The 12,607-nt window shown below is 40.6% G+C and overlaps 1 non-coding gene across 1 annotated transcript; it reads right to left on the bottom strand.

Moving 5' to 3' along the window:
- Positions 1–9,635: 9,635 nt before the first annotated feature.
- On the bottom strand, positions 9,636–9,743 carry LOC130942470 (small nucleolar RNA R71). The gene has a single exon (XR_009071040.1). It is a non-coding gene; the product is annotated as a small nucleolar RNA R71 (small nucleolar RNA).
- Between the last annotated feature and the right edge of the window lie 2,864 nt (positions 9,744–12,607).

Raw genomic sequence — 12,607 nt, 5'->3', positions numbered from 1 at the left:
GCTTATGATCATAGCTCAAAAACATGCTCCACAATATATATATAATTCAAGCAAGTTCTATGAAAAGTTTTCACTCAAATCAATTGATGCCCTATAGATAGAAATCTTGAAAATTTTCATTATTTTGACTAAGCTTATTGTGTATATGTATGCAAAAATAGGAAAATGCAATAAAAATCCTAAAATTCTAGAATGAAATGCAAAAGTGTTGGGATTAGAAATTTGTCACCAAAAATCGCCGACCGGTCGGACGACCTCCCCACACTTAAAAGTTTGCATCATCCTCGGTGCACTCAAAGATGAGCAAGGGGGTACGGTGAATCTCCGGATTGCTGCATGTTCTTAGTCTTGCTTCTGTTATTGCTTGTGGTGCATCCTTTATGAAAAACAAAAATATAACACCATAAGATGGGAAAACAAAAGCAAGGAAGCATAATTGTTGGAATGAGGTATATCACTAGAATTGAGTGAGTGAATTAGTGTGACATTAATGACAAATAAGTGTGAGAATTCTAAATTAGGCACCTTTTAGAACACACATTAGCATAAAAGTCATGTCGCAAAAGAAGCGTGTACATCACTTATCCTAGTGTGCTTGAGATGCTTTAAGTAAACTTGTAAGGTAAAACAAGCATTAAAGAAGCATGAAAGCATTCAAGTCAAACATATATGGATGTATATGAACAAGAAGCACAATGCATTAAGGTAAATGCACAACATCATCCATCAAAAAGTTGCCTACTCAAAGAGAGAGTTCAAATCACATGGTGGCTAGCTACAACATGCAATTCAAAAGAGTCACAAGCTCGAAGGCAATTCTCATTACTTGGTATTTTCAAAAGGTAAGCATGAAAAATTCAAAACCAAGTAGCAAAATATAACCTCAAAAATAGAATCTAACAAAGATTATAAACATAATGATGTTAAGAAAACATCCCTTTTCAATACTCAACAACAATTAATGGTAAACAAGAATAACAATCCAACACTTACAATAAAAAAGAGAAAATGAAATGAAAAACTAACTAAAACTAACTATCAACTAACTGACTAACTAATTAGTTAACTAAAATAAATGGTTATCAATGGTATTTGGAAGTGTTGGGTGAGAGGTAGAAGAATGGAAGAAGAAAGGAGAGGGAAAGAAATGGAAAGAGGAGAAGAAAAGAAATGTAGTGAAAGAAGGACATCCGCGCGTACGCGCGCATGCGCGGATGGTTTATTTCGAGAGTTGTGCGTACGCGTCATGTGCGCGTACGTGCGAGTGGGGTTGTGCCAAAGGCACAACGTTGGAGCAGCGCAGGCACAACTCTCTGGTCAATGTAGGGAAGGTGGAACTTCTCAATCCACGCGTACGCACGCATGGCGCGTGCGCGTGGATGGTCCAAAACGCTTGATGCACGCGTACTCACGCATGGCGCGTGTGCGTGGATGGTACTCTATTTTACAAAAAAAAAATTTTTTGCTATATTTTTGCACCAATCCAAGCATTCCAAACCTCCAAACAGCTACCAAAACACCATAAAACCTTATTTAACATACTAAACTGCCAATTAGACTCAACAAATTCATCACAACATAAAAGTAAACTAATTCTATTAGTATGTACAAAAGAGAAAAAAATGAAAAGAATTTACCATGGTGGGATGTCTCCCACCCAGCACTTTTATTTATTGTCCTTAAGTTAGACTTATGGAGAGCTTCTCTCAAGGTGGGTTGTGCTTGTACTCATCTTGGAACTTCCATCAATGCTTGGACTTCCAATAAGCTCCATCATTCAAGATTAATATCTCCAAGCTTTGATGGAGTTCTTCACAAACCATGGGCTCCCAATGTTGATCCTTATGTGTTCCCGGATCCCATATTTTGTCTTCACACCCATCTCCAAGTTGATTATCATTAATCCATGTGGGTGGTGAGCAAGGTGAATTCTCAACAAAGTGACCAAATATCCTTCTAGACCCATGTACTCTAGTTATACACCAACCTTTGCTATCAAGCTTTGGACATGTGACCATAATGAACCTAGAATGATGCTTCCAACCACTAACCATCTTCTTTTTACTCTCAAAGCCACTAATTTTTCTAAGTTGACCATTCGTCTCAAGCAAATCATATTCAAGGGGAATAACAAAGCTTAAGTATAAGAAATTTACCCACTTGAATGAGAGAATGGATGGTGGTGGCTTGGGGAGAGGTATCTCCAATGTGCTTGCAAGCTCTACTCCCTTGTTTGCTTCCTTGTCAATCTCCACCTCTTCATAAACTTCTTCATTCTCAATCCTTTGTTCATCAACTTCATCTAACTCTTCTCCATCACTCAATTCATAAATGGGAGGTTGAGAGAAATCTACCTCCACATCACTTTCAAATTCATTGGGAGAAGGTTCTTCAAATTCAAAGGATTCTTCACCAAGAAGATTGGATGCATGATCTTCATCACCAAGAGAACTCAATTCTTGCTTCATTCTATCCAAGTCTTCATATAGAATATGCCTCGGAGGTTGTGCACATTCCTCCTCAACATCAACTTCAATCTTCTTGGAGGAGTTTTCTATAACTCTAGGTCCCCATGGAGGTTCCGCATCTCCTAAGTCTTCAACCACTTCTTCCTTTTCTTCAATGGTCATAGGTTCCTCCAATTGTTCTAACACAAAGTAGCGTTCCTCCTTTTCCATCGGAGTTTCCAATCTCTCCTTCATGCTATGTTCCTCTTTAAATTCTCCGCATGTAGCCATGGGAGTTCCTTGAGTGTCCAAAAGTTGGGATGCTAGCCGGTTTACCACCTCATCCAAGGCGGTCATGAATTGTTGCACATCCCTTGTCATCTCCTCTTGTCCTTGAAGAAGAACACCAAGGGTTTCATCCATTAGAGGTTGGAGTGGATGGGAGGGTTCATCATATTGGGGGAAGTGTTCATAATAGGAAGGTGGTTCATCATAGTAATGATGTGGTGGTTCTATGTACTCCATTTGTTCCATTTGTTGCTCAACACACTCCAATCTATTGTTCTCAAGTGAGATTCTACAATCCCCTTCCTACTTCCCTCTTCGATTGCTCCTTCACAATCATCCTTGGACATATGGTATGAGTCCCATGCATCTAACTTTTCATGGACGGTTGCTTGAAGTCGATCCATTGCTTCCTTGAAAGATGGACATGAAAATTCTTCCATAGAGGGTTGTGGTGGAATGTAGAATTCATCTTGTGGTTGAAAGTTCTCATACATTGGGGGTGGTTCATCTTGGTCATAATATGGAGAAGGTGGCTCTTGGAAGTATTGAGGTTGGAATGGTGGTGGTTCAATATGTGGCTCACATGGCTCAAAAGGTGATTGGTATGGTGGATAAGGATTAGGGTCATATGAAGGTGCTTGGTGGTAGAGGGCTTGTGAGCATGGTAGTTCAAAGCTATGTTGAGGAGGGGGTTCATAGGCATATGGTGGTGTTTCTTGAAAGTCACAAGGAGATTCACCATAGCCATTGGATTGGTATGCATCATAGAATGGCTCTTCTTCATAGTACATTGGTGGAGGTTGTTGCCATGAAGATTGATCATATACATATGGCTCCTCCCACCTTTGGTTGTCCCATCCTTGGTACACATCTTCATTATAGTCCTTATTTCCTACAACATGTTGATAACCAAACTCATTGCCAAGGTGAGAATTCATGATAGCAAGAGGAAAATGAAAACAAAATCAAATAAGAAGCAAGAAAATTAAATCCTAAAACTAGCAAGAGCTAACAAAAGCAAACATATTCACACTATTCACATATATACAATAACCAATAACATAACACCATTGCAATTCCCCAGCAACGGCGCCATTGGCTGTCAACAAGTCTCATTTCGAATTAAATACCAAACCTTTGGCCATGATTTGATTTGCTTTCTGATGACCAGACTTGATCTAATTCTGGGCTTGGATTGTCTATCAAAGCATCACGTACTGCTAGATTATTTTGAACGATTAGTGCAATTTATATCTAAAAGGTCAAAAAGACCGGTGGTGACAAAAGGATATTATTTGAATTCTGTTAAAGTGAATTGTAGTGAAGTGAGTCTCATAGTTTCATGCTTTTAGCTACAAGCGTGTCAGGCGATTGATGAGCGGATGATTTGTATACTTTTTGGCATTGTTTTTAGTATGTTTTTGATATGATCTAGTTAGTTTTTAGTATATTTTTATTAGTTTTTAGTTAAAATTCACTTTTCTGGACTTTACTATGAGTTTGTGTGTTTTTCTGTGATTTCAGGTATTTTCTGGCTGAAATTGAGGGACCTGAGCAAAAATCTGATCCAGAGACCAAAAAGGACTGCAGATGCTGTTGGATTCTGACCTCCCTGCACTCGAAGCGGATTTTCTGGAGCTACAGAAGCCCAATTGGCGCGCTCTCAACGGCGTTGGAAAGTAGACATCCTGGGCTTTCCAGCAATATATGATAGTCCATACTTTGCCCAAGATTTGATGGCCCAAACCGGCGTTCAAAGTCACCTCAAGAAATCCCAGCGTTAAACGCTGGAACTGGCACCCAAATGGGAGTTAAACGCCCAAACTGGCACCAAAGCTGGCGTTTAACTCCAAGGAGAGTCTCTACACGAAAATGCTTCATTGCTCAGCCCAAGCACACACCAAGTGGGCCCGGAAGTGGATTTTTATGTCATTTACTCATCTATGTACTAGTTTTCTATAAGTAGGACCTTTTACTATTGTATTAGGAACATCTTGGTAGCTATCTTTGAGTTTTATGCTATCTTAGATCATTGGGAGGCTGGCCATTCGGCCATGCCTAGACCTTATGCTTATGTATTTTCAACGGTGGAGTTTCTACACACCATAGATTAAGGTGTGGAGCTCTGCTGTACCTCGAGTATTAATGCAATTACTATTGTTCTTCCATTCAATTCCGCTTGTTCTTTATCCAAGATATCACTTGTTCTTCAACATGATGAAGGTGATGATTGACGCCCATCACCATTCTCACCCATGAACAAGGTGACTGACAACCATTCTTGTTCTACAAGCATCTGAGGCTTAGTGAATATCTCTTGGATTCCTGATTGCATGATGCATGGTTGATCGCCTGACAACCGAGTGCTCGCCTGACAAACGAGCCAACCATTCCGTGAGATCAGAGTCTTCGTGGTATAGGCAAGAACTGATGGCAGCATTCAAGAGAATCCGGAAGGTCTAACCTTGTCTGTGGTATTCTGAGTAGGATTCAATGATTGAATGACTGTGACGTGCTTCAAACCTGTAACCTACTGGGTGTTAGTGACAGACGCAAAAGAGTTATTCTATTCCGGTAGGGGAGGGAACCAAACCGGTGATTGGCAGCACTGCGACAGAGTGTGTGCATTAGCTTTCTGGTGCACGAAATTGCAATAACACTTTTGCAATCCCGCACAACTAACCAGCAAGTGCACTGGGTCGTCCAAGTAATACCTTGCGTGAGCAAGGGTCGATCCCACGGAGATTGTCGGCTTGAAGCAAGCTATGGTTATCTTGTAAATCTTAGTCAGGATATCAGAAATTATCAGGATTGATTGTAAGAAGCAAAAGAACATGTAATGGTTACTTGTACTGCAGTAATGGAGAATGGGTTGAGGTTTGGAGATGCTCCATCTTCCGAATCTCTGCTTTCCTACTATCTTCTTCATCAAACACGCATGTCTCCTTCCATGGCAAGCTCGTGTAGGGTCTCACTGTTGTCAGCAGCTACCTCCCATCCGCGCAGTGAAAGCTAATGCACACACTCTGTCACAGTGCTGCCAATCACCGGTTTGGTTCCCTCCCCTACCGGAATAGAATAACTCTTTTGCGTCTGTCACTAACGCCCAGTAGGTTACAGGTTTGAAGCACGTCACAGTCATTCAATCATTGAATCCTACTCAGAATACCACAGACAAGGTTTAGACCTTCCGGATTCTCTTGAATGCTGCCATCAGGTCCTGCCTATACCACGAAGATTCCAATTAAAGAACCCAAGAGATAACTACTCAATCTAAGATAGAACAGAGGTGGTTGTCAGGCACGTGTTCATGGTTGAGAATGATGATGATTGTCACGGATCATCACATTCATCCGGATTAAGAACAAGTGTTATCTTAGAATGGAAGCAAGCATGATTGAATAAGAAACAGTAGTAATTGCATTAATCCATCAAGACACAGCAGAGCTCCTCACCCCCAACCATGGGGTTTAGAGGGTCATACTGTGGAAAGAACGTGTACAAAATGTTATGGGGTCATAAGGGTCTGATTACAATGTAAAAAGGTCCTATAAGTAGTAAACTAGTATCCTAAGGTTTACAGAAATGAGTAAATGACAGAAAAATCCACTTCCTGACCCACTTGGTGTGTGCTTGGGCTGAGCAATGAAGGAAATTCGTGTAGAGACCTTTTCTGGAGTTAAACGCCAGTTCTCATGCCAGTTTGGGCGTTTAACTCCAACTTTTATTCCAGTTCCGGCGTTTAACGCTGGAATTTCTGAGGCCGGATTGCTACGCGGGTTTGGGCCATCAAATCTTGGACAAAGTATGGACTATTATATATTGCTGGAAAGCCCAGGATGTCTACTTTCCAATGCCGTTGAGAGCGCGCCAATTGGGCTTCTGTAGCTCCAGAAAATCCACTTTGAGTGCAGGGAGGTCAGAATCCAACAGCATCTGCAGTCCTTTTCAGTCTCTGGATCAGATTTTTGCTCAGGACCCTCAATTTCAGTCAGAAAATACCTGAAATCACAGAAAAACACACAAACCCATAGTAAAGTCCAGAAAAGCGAATTTTAATTAAAAACTAATAAAAATATACTAAAAACTAACTAAAAGATACTAAAAACATACTAAAAACAATGCCAAAAAGCATACAAATTATCCGCTCATCACTTTCACTGCGCGGATGGGAGGTAGCTGCTGACAACAGTGAAACCTTACACGAGCTTGCCATGGAAAGGAGTAAGAAAGGATTGGATGAAGGCATTAGGAAAGCAGAGAGACGGAAGGGAAGGCATCTTCATACGCTTGTCTGAAGCTCTTACACCAATGATATACATAAGTATCACTATCCTTATTTTCTATGTTATTTTCGTTCATCATCATATATATTTGAGTTTGCCTGACTAAGATTTACAAGATGACCATAGCTTGCTTCAATACTAACAATCTCCGTGGGATCGACCCTTACTCACGTAAGGTTTATTACTTGGACGACCCAGTGCACTTGCTGGTTAGTTGTGTGAAGTTGTGTAATGCCATGGTATTGAGCCACCAAGTTCTTGGAGCCATTACCAGGGATTATTTGAGTTGTGAAAAAGTATTGTTCACAATTTCGCGCACCAAGTTTTTGGCGCCGTTGCCGGGGATTGTTCAAGTTTTGAGCAAGCTTTTGGTAACATCAGTGCCAAGATTCGGCAACAACATCAAGTTTTTGGTGTTATTGCCCGGGATTGTTTAGGCTGGACAACTGACGGTTCATCTTGTTGCTTAGATTAGGTATTATTTTTTTCGAAATTCTTAAAGATGAATTCTAGAGTTTCATGATGATTTGTTGAAATCTGGCTGGCTGAGAAGCCATGTCTAATCTCATTGGACCGAGGTTTCAACTTATCACCACAAGAACTTGTTGATTTCTTATCAATCTTGCTTTTGGAGCAGTGATTTGCTAAGGCTTGGCTGGCCTCTGGCCATGTCTAGTGTTTTGGACCGAAGCTTTCTTTGAAAGCTTGGCTGGCTGTGAAGCCATGTCTAATTCCTGGACCGGAGTCTTAGACTAGCATTGCACTGATTCCTGGAATTCTCATTAAGAATTTTGATACCTTTTCCCACTTAATTTTTGAAAAACACAAAAAAAAAAATTTACAAAATCATAAAAACCAAAAATATTTGATGTTTCATGCTTAAGTCTAGTGTCTCATCTTAAGTTTGGTGTCAATTGCATGCATTCATTCATGTGTCTTAAGGATCCTCAAGTAATTCTTGATGATTTTTGTGTTCTAACCTTTGAATTCTATTGACTTGAAGCATTTTGTGTGTCTCATATGCATTCTCATATTGTTAGTGTCAGTAGTATACAAACTGCTAAGTTTGGTGTCTTGCATGCATTGTTAATTGATTCCTTTTGCATTTTGATTATTAAAAAAAAAAATCCAAAAATATTTTTAATTTGTGTCTTTTCAAGTCAATGATACAAAGAATTGAAGATTTAGAACATACTGCAGAGGAATTACACAGAAAAAGCTGAGCATTCAAAAATGCCCAGTGAAGAAGGCAGACTGGCGTTTAAACGCCAGCCAGGGCACCTGGTTGGGCGTTTAACGCCCAAAGAGGTAGCATTTTGGGCGTTAAACGCCAGAATGTATACCATTCTGGGCGTTTAACGCCAGGATGGTACTAGGGGGAAGATTTTGTTTTCAAATCAATTTTTTTAGTTTTTCAAAATCAAATCTTTTTCAAATCAAATCTTTTCAATCAAATGTTTCAAAATCAATTTCTTTCCTTTTTAAAAGATACTTACTAACAATTAATGATTTGATTGAACATCTCAAAATTGTTGCCTTTTCTGTTGAGGAAGGTTTTATGTTTGAATCATATCTTTTCTTGTTAGGCAAGTCATTAATTGTAAAATCATATCTTTTCAAATTGTTTTCAAATCATATCCTTTAAAATTGTTTTCAAATCATATCTTCTCAATCACATCTTTTTAAAACCATAACTTTTCAATTAAATCTTTTTAACCACATCTTTTTCAAAATAGTTTTCAATCAAATCTTTTTAATTTCTAATTTCAAAATCTTTTTCAAAAATCACTTGATTTCTTTTTCACTTTTAATTTTCGAAAATTATCAATCAAATTTTCAAAATGTTTTCAAAATCTTTTAAATGAATTTTCGAAAATTCTCTTCCCTCCTTCCCACATCCTTCTATTTATGGAGTACCACTCCTTCTGAATGCACAATTCGAACCTTATCTAACTAAAGTTCGAATTCTTCTTCTCCTTCTTCTTTCTATTTCTCTTTCCTCTGACATTTCAAGGAATCTCTATACTGTGACATAGAGGATTCCACATTTTCTTTTTCTCTTCTCTTTCATATGAGCAGGAGCAGAGACAAAGGCATTCTTGTTGAAGCTGACCCTGAACCTGAGAGAACCTTGAAGCGAAAGCTAAGAGAAGCCAAAGCACAACTCTCTTTAGAGGACCTGACCGAATTCTTCAAGGAAGAAGAACACATGGCAGCCGAAAACAACAACAATGCCAACAATGCAAGGAAGGTGCTTGGTGACTTTACTGCACCTACTCCTGATTTCTATGGGAGAAGCATCTCTATCCCTGCCATTGGAGCAAACAACTTTGAGCTTAAGCCTCAATTAGTTTCTCTAATGCAACAGAATTGCAAGTTCCATGGACTTCCAATGGAAGATCCTCATCAGTTTTTAGCTGAATTCCTGCAAATCTGTGACATAGTAAAGACTAATGGGGTTAACCCTGAGGTCTATAGACTGATGCTATTCCCTTTTGCTGTAAGAGACAGAGCTAGAATATGGTTGGATTCTCAACCTAAAGAAAGCCTGGACTCTTGGGAAAAGCTAGTCAATGCCTTCTTGGCAAAGTTCTTTTCACCACAAAGATGGAGTAAGCTTAGAGTGGAAGTCCAAACCTTCAGACAGAAGGATGGAGAATCCCTCTATGAAGCTTGGGAAAGATACAAACAATTAATCAGAAGATGTCCTTCAGACATGCTTTCTGAATGGAGCATCATAGGTATTTTCTATGATGGTCTCTCTGAACTATCCAAGATGTCTTTGGATAGCTCTGCTGGAGGATCTCTTCATCTGAAGAAGACGCCTACTGAGGCTCAAGAACTGATTGAAATGGTTGCAAATAACCAATTCATGTACACTTCTGAAAGGAATCCTGTGAACAATGGGACTAGTCAGAAGAAAGGAGTTCTTGAAATTGACACTCTGAATGCCATTTTGGCTCAGAATAAAATATTGACTCAACAAGTCAATCTGATTTCTCAAAGTCTGTCTGGAATGCAAAATGCACCAAACAGTACTAAGGATGCTTCATCTGAGGAAGAAGCTTATGATCCTGAGAACCCTTCCATGGAAGAGGTGAATTACCTAGGAGAACCCTATGGAAACACCTATAATTCTTCATGGAGAAATCACCCAAATCTCTCATGGAAGAATCAAGAGAGACCTCAACAAGGTTTCAATAACAATAATGGTGGAAGAAACAGGTTTAACAATGGTAAACCTTTTCCATCATCTTCTCAGCAACAGACAGAGAGCTCTAAGCAGAATACCTCTGACTTAGCAACCATGGTCTCTGATCTAATCAAAACCACTCAAAGTTTCATGACTGAAACTAGATCCTCCATTAGGAATTTGGAAGGACAAGTGGGTCAGCTGAGCAAGAAAATTACTGAACTTCCCCCAAGCACTCTCCCAAGTAACACTGAAGAAAATCCAAAAGGAGAGTGCAAAGCCATAAATATGGCCGAATTCTGGGAGGAAGAAGAGGCAGTGAACGCCACTGAGGAAGGCCTCACTGGACGTCCACTGGCCTCCAATGAGTTCCCCAATGAGGAACCTTGGGAATCTGAGGCTCAAACTGAGACCATAGAGATTCCCTTGGACTTACTACTGCCTTTCATGAGCTCTGATGAGTATTCTTCCTCTGAAGAGGAGGAGTATGTCACTGAGGAGCAAGTTGCTAAATACCTTGGAGCAATCATGAAGCTGAATGACAAGTTATTTGGAAATGAGACTTGGGAGGATGAACCTCCCTTGCTCACCAAAAAACTGGATGACTTGTCTAGGCAGAAATTACCTCAAAAGAGGCAGGATCCTGGGAAGTTTTCTATACCTTGTACCATAGGCACCATGACCTTCAAGAAGGCCTTGTGTGACTTGGGGTCAAGTATAAACCTCATGCCCCTCTCTGTAATGGAGAAATTAGGGATCTTTGAGGTGCAAGCTGCAAAAATCTCACTAGAGATGGCAGACAACTCAAGAAAACAAGCCTATGGACTTGTAGAGGATGTTCTGGTTAAGGTTGAAGACCATTACATTCCTACTGATTTCATAGTCCTAGAGACTGGGAAGTGCATGGATGAATCAATTATCCTTGGCAGACCCTTCCTAGCCACAGCAAAGGCTGTAATTGATGTTGATAGAGGAGAGTTGATCATTCAAGTGAATGAAGAATCCTTGGTGTTTAAGGCCCAAGGATATCCCTCTGTCATCATGGAAAAGAAGCATGAAGAGCTTCTCTCAAAACAGAGCCAAACAGAGCCCCCACAGTCAGACTCTAAGTTTGGTGTTGGGAGGCCACAATCAAACTCTAAGTTTGGTGTTGGGAAGTTCCAACACGGTTCTGAGCATCTTTGAGGCTCCATGAGAGTCCTCTGTCAAGCTAATGACAGTAAAGAAGCGCTTGTTGGGAGGCAACCCAATGTTTTATAATTAATTATTTTCTTTTGTTATTTTATCTTTTTTTGTAGGTTGATGATCATAAGAAGTCACAAAAACAATGAAAAAAGCAAAAACAAAATGAAAAACAGGAAGAAAAATAGCACACCCTGGAGGAAGATGCTGCTGGCGTTCAAACGCCAGTCAGCCTAGCAGTTGGGCGTTTAACGCCCAGTCTGGCACCCTTCTGGGCGTTTAACGCCAGAAAGGGGCACCAGACTGGCGTTAAACGCCAGTAAAGGGCAAAAACCTGGCGTTAAACGCCAGGAATGGGCACCAGCCCGGCGTTTAACGCCAGAAAAGGCTCAAAACGTGGATTTTGATGCCATTTGGTGCAAGGATGCCTTTTCCTTGACACTACAGGATCTGTGGACCCCACAGGACCCTACCATCACTCTCTCTCTTCTTCCCCCATTCACCAATCACCTCAACACCTCTTCCCCAAAAACCCCTCACCTATCAAATCCCATCTTTCTCTTCACCACTCACATCCATCCTTCATAAAACCCCACCAACCTCACCCTTCAAATTCAAACCACCTTCCCTCCCAAACCCACCCTCAAATGGCCGAACCCTCATCCCCCTCTTTCCTATATAAACCCCTCTTTACCCCTTCATTTTCCCACTACCTAAACACCACTTCTCCCCCTCCTTGGCCGAATACACCACCATCTCCCTCCTCCTCATTTCTTCTTCTTCTACTCTCTTCTTTCTTCTTTTGCTCGAGGACGAGCAAACATTTTAAGTTTGGTGTGGTGAAAGCGTTGCTTTTTCGTTTTTCCATAACCATTTATGGCATCCAAGGCCGGAGAAACCTCTAGAAAGAGGAAAGGGAAGGCAAAGGCTTCCACCTCCGAGTCATGGGAGATGGATAGATTCCTCTCAAGGGTGCATCAAGACCACTTCTATGAAGTTGTGGCCTTGAAGAAGGTGATCCCCGAAGTCCCCTTTTCACTCAAAAAGGGTGAATATCCGGAGATCCGCCATGAGATCCGAAGAAGAGGTTGGGAAGTACTTACCAACCCCATTCAACAAGTCGGAATCTTGATGGTTCAAGAGTTCTATGCCAATGCATGGATCACCAAGAACCATGACCAAAGTGTGAACCCGGATCCAAAGAATTATCT

Source organism: Arachis stenosperma, chromosome 7 (genome assembly GCF_014773155.1).
Source record: "Arachis stenosperma cultivar V10309 chromosome 7, arast.V10309.gnm1.PFL2, whole genome shotgun sequence".
NCBI classification, from domain to species: domain Eukaryota; kingdom Viridiplantae; phylum Streptophyta; class Magnoliopsida; order Fabales; family Fabaceae; genus Arachis; species Arachis stenosperma.
Note: the sequence above shows the minus strand (reverse complement) of the source record. Positions and strands in the feature narration are given on the sequence as shown.